Genomic DNA, 5155 nt, shown 5'->3' on the forward strand with positions numbered 1-5155 from the left:
TTTTTTCTTTTTTTTCTTAATTCAACGGCACGTTGTCAGTTATTCCTTTTATTATTATTCCTTTTATTTATTATTATTATTATTATTATTATTATGCAAAGATGAAGTAGACGGTGCTGATTAGCCATCTCCGCACTGCAGTACAAGAGAAATGCACCTTTCATATAGGCCTGCAGCCTGTTCATTATCAGAATAAAATACAGTGAACCAAACATATAGATACACTATAGAATCTAGATACACTGGTTAATTAAAACAGCCCTTAGTTCAATCCGTTCCGTTCAGCCTGAGCTCGGGCCAAGCACATATTTACTCATGTGAAGAGGACGATTTTTCATGTGAAGACCATGATTTTTTTTTTGGAAAGCGGGTTAAGTACAAAGCCTGGTTTACATAGGCCTAATAAATAATAGTCTGTAGCATTCAAATTCAAATAGCAAATATTGTGAATATGGAAACATTTGGATCCGTGCCAAATGAGAGAGTAAGAAAGGATTATAGGGCCAAACAATAAAAAAAAAAAACCATCTCCAAAATGAAGTCATTAGCCTATAATGCGAGATTAAACTCATGAAATATCAAGAAAAATGTAGAAATAAAATATTGAGAATAAAAATAATTAAATTTCGAGAATAAAGTCGTTCATCAGCATCGTCAACTTCATCTTTGCAGACACTAGGCGCGTTTCCATTACCCTTCAAATTGCGCAAATTGAAATTGCGAATTGAAAATACGCCTAATGGAAATGCGCCTACTGACTCAGAAAACAGTTTAGTAATAAGTAGCCTAAATAAGATATGTTCTAGCTATTTATGCGATCCGCTTGAGCGCGGAATAGGCTATAGCCTATAAAACGCTCGTTTAGTATAGTTTAGTTTAAGTTAATTTAATAGTTTAATTAAATATAAACGTGCGATTACTAATGGCTTAAATGAGCGACTATAATAGCCCTTTTAATAATAATCATATTAATAATACAAGGAAGGAATAACTGACAACGTGCCGTTGAATTACAGAAGAACAAAAACAAGGTACCGTCACAAAGTTCTTGTTTGGCAAAATTAATATAAGCTATTCTGTGTCTTAAGATAAGTTAAATTAGAACAAGTTCAATAAGAATGTGCTATTACTAATGGCTTAAATGAACGAATATAATAGCCCTTTTAATAATAATAATAATAATAATAATAATAAATCAAGGAAGGAATAACTGACAACTGAAGAGAAGAAAAACCAAGGTACTGTCACAAAGTTCTTGTTTGGCAAAACTAATATAAGCTATGCTGTGTCTTAAGACAGGTTAAGTTAGAACAAGTTCAATAAAAAATATTTATTATATTTCTACGGTAGAGGAGAATAGCCAAACCAAAAAGAAACAAAGAAAACTCAATGTAACATTCATAAAACTGTACTCAATGGAATGCGCACATGTGACTGGGGCTAGTGCCATCTAGTGGTTGCTGATTTACTGTGGCTCAGCTGCGCGTGGATCGCGAGCTGTGTGTGTGTGGATTGCGCAAGGCTAAAAGGGCGGAACGAAAGTCTCAAAATTCAAATGAATCAAATAGAATCGACTCAGAAGAGACGTGAATGAATGCACGCGTGTCGCCTGATCCACAAATGCACATTTTAATCACTACATGCACAAATTATGATACTTTAATACAAACTATAACATTTGTATTCACAAATATGTCTCTATTTGAACAAAATGCTGCAAATTAATGTAATTCTTTTCTGTAATTCGTTGAGGAGCTTGAGCAGACAGCAACACTAATAAAATAATAAGGGATCTAAATAAAATAATATTGTCATTCGTTTTACTAATACACATTTTCTTATTTTTGTAAATGAAGTCTAGGCTAAAATGCCACAACTTAAATCTAATATATATTTAATATGTCTAATATACAGAGCTGATTTCGTCATCACAACAGCCTGTAAAACGCTTGCATTGATTAAAGTAGGCTAATTGTTAATTAAAACTTTTAAACCTTACCTTGTTCATTTATATAATGAGATAATTTCACATTTATTACGATCGATTTTGTTATGTAATGATATAAATTCACATTTATTACGATCGATTTTGACCTATCCAAGGCAAAATTAAAATGTATCAAATTTAAAGGGGACAATTGGATTTTGGTATTGTAAAAGTTTGTAAAATTATTGTAAAAGTTGGTATTGTATAATTTTGATTTTATTTTCTAAAGATGTGTTCCACTTATCATAAAGTGTTAACATTTGAATGACAGAATCAACTAGGTCCTCCACATACTTAAAGATTAATAAAAAATATTAATAAATATTAATAGAAATTAATACTTTTATTTAGCAAGGATGCTTTGAATTGATCAAAAGTGATGATAAAGACATTTATAATGTTACAAAAGATTTATATTTTACGATAAATGCTGTTCTTCTGAACAATCACAGGAATAAATTACATTTTAATAGAAATATAGAAAACTGTTTCAAATAGAAAAGTTATTTTAAATAGCAAAAATATTTTAAAATTGTACTGTTTTTGCTGTACTTTGGATCAAATAAATGCAGGCTTGGGGAGCAGAAGAGATTTATTTAAAAAATATAAAAAATCTTACTGTTCAAAAACTTTTGACTGGTAGTGTTTAACAAAAGATATGTTCCAACTATTATAAAGTCTGAGCAGCTGAATGAACAGTTGAATGATCAGAAAAACAGTTCTTGACATGCAGTACACACACATACATACATGCACACATAGACTACACAGAGAGATTCCTTACTCTAATAGATTATTCACAGAACATGGCATGGACCTTCAGGCCATGTTAATCAAAACAATTTGATATGTCCAGCTCCTCCAGATACTCAAAGATGAATAAAAAGTAGGGGTGCTCCGATTGATCGGCTACCGATCACTATCGGCCGATAATCACGTCGGGATGATTGATCGGCGGTCTCTTTTGGTGCGCACCCGGGTTCGATTGACGTCAGAGTTCGGTACGTTTGGATGATGTGAACGCTGTCTTCCGAACTCGGGTGCGCACCCGCACATATGTGTGAGAGGGATGAAGTGTGTGTGTCTGAGTGGGTGAGATGAGTGTTATGTGTGGGGGGGCAAGGTATAAAAAAAATTACACATTGATTCAGCATTAATTTTATGTCGTAAGACAATGCACTACCTATCTATACATGTATGTATGTATTTGTGTGTGTGTGTGTGTGTGTGTGTACACGTATTTATCATAAAAACACTCATCTCACTCACCCACCCACACACACACAGGTTTGTTTTTATGGTTTATTGGGACTCTCCATAGGCGTAATGGTTTTTATACTGTACAGACCGTATATTCTATTGCCCTACACCAACCCTACCCCTAAACTACCCCTTACAGGAAACTTTGTGCTATTTCAGATTTTCAATACACTCCATTCTGTGTGATTTATAAGCGTTTTGAAAAGTGGGGACATGGGGTAATGTCCTGAAAAGTCACCTTCTCCTTGTAATACCTATGTCATACCTTTGTCATTATGTCTGTGAAAGATTGTATTACTGTCCTGTGTAAAAAAAAGAATTGCAATGCTGAAAAAGCATTTTCAGTGACAATGTTTAGATTTGAAATCAAAATAATGGAATTATTATAATGTTGGAATAAATGTTGTGTTTGTGGTAAACAGCCACGGATCAGTAGCGGACTCCTGTGTGAAAGCTGCTTCCCCTCTCACAAGAGTCACCTAAGAGGGGAATTTCTCCCATTTTCAAAAATGAAATTCAGGCCCTGAATAAATGTCTAAAAATCCTGATTGGAGTATCACTATAAATAGTTATAAATTATAAAAAGAAGTCTTTAAAAAGATCAGTATCGGTGATAGGTATTGGCAGATACTGCTTTCTGTGATTGGCAATCGGCCTCAAAAATCATGATCGGAACACCCCTAATAAAAAAACATCTCTTGCTTCATCCGATTCTCCTCCCAAGGTAGTCTTTGATGGCATTCTGTTGATTTTTACCGTCCACCTGGAGAAAGGCAGGCCCTTTAACCTCCCCACAGAATAACCCACGGTGACTCTGTACCACGCTGGGCCAATGTCCCTTACAAACTTCCACTTTATTTCCTCTTGGCGCTCCTGTTAAAAATAGAGAATACGTACGTGTTGGGGGGTATATGTGTCCACTAAAAAGTATTTACCTCATAATTTACCTAATAATTCTACATACAAACATATTTATTATTTTAAACCACAAAAATCAATCGATATCTAGAGAAATGCTCTCACCATACCTCCATGCACCACTGCATGGCTTATGTGGTCCTCCAAGTGAATTGTAATGAGTAATATTCTTTACTGGTGAAACTGCAGGAGGGACCCCTCATCCTGGTAGAACTGCTCTTTTCTTTAGGTTTGGACCGAAAATACGTAGAATGCTGTAAAACACGACAAACAAACACTGACAAACATTATGTGATCTCTTGGTAAAGACCAAAGATATTTTTTTACTTACCGACACGGCAAACAACAAATTATTTTTTTTAGCGGTTGGCAAACAATACGAATTATCTTCTTATCGATTCTTCTTCCTGTTTCAAAATGAATGAGAATGTGACGTATTTTGACATGGGCGTGCTTTGTGACGTCACACTTGGATGTGGGCCGGGTTGGATGTCCACCGCAGGCTGCAGCGAGACACTTATCGCAAGCCGTTTTAGCATTTAAAAGTATCATAGTATGAAATTCTTCCTAGTCACAAAGCTAAATGCAGATATCTCCAAAGAAAGATATTCCTAGTCAAAATTCAGATTGAGATATCCATAATTAAATTGCAGATATCTTTAAATGAGATTTGACTAGGAAGAATTCCAATTCAAGATATCTCTTATTAAGTTTTGCCTAGTCAAAAATCCAATTCAAGATATCTACAACTGTAATTTGACTAGTAATAAATAACTTGCAGATATCTACAAATGTATTTTGGATATCTTTAAGAAATCATGAATTAAAGATATCTGCAATATAATTATGATAATTGTAATGAGTCATTTTCTTTACTGGTGAAATGATGCGGTTGCTCAACCAAGATACTGTGTATGGGTACTGTGATCAGGGTATATCATTAAAGATGTCATATGTATGTGAGTGTTTTGTTTGTGTGTGTGTATGTGT

This window comes from Sinocyclocheilus anshuiensis, unplaced genomic scaffold (genome assembly GCF_001515605.1).
Source record: "Sinocyclocheilus anshuiensis isolate Anshui unplaced genomic scaffold, SAMN03320099.WGS_v1.1 scaffold327, whole genome shotgun sequence".
In the NCBI taxonomy this organism is placed as follows: Eukaryota; Metazoa; Chordata; class Actinopteri; order Cypriniformes; family Cyprinidae; genus Sinocyclocheilus; species Sinocyclocheilus anshuiensis.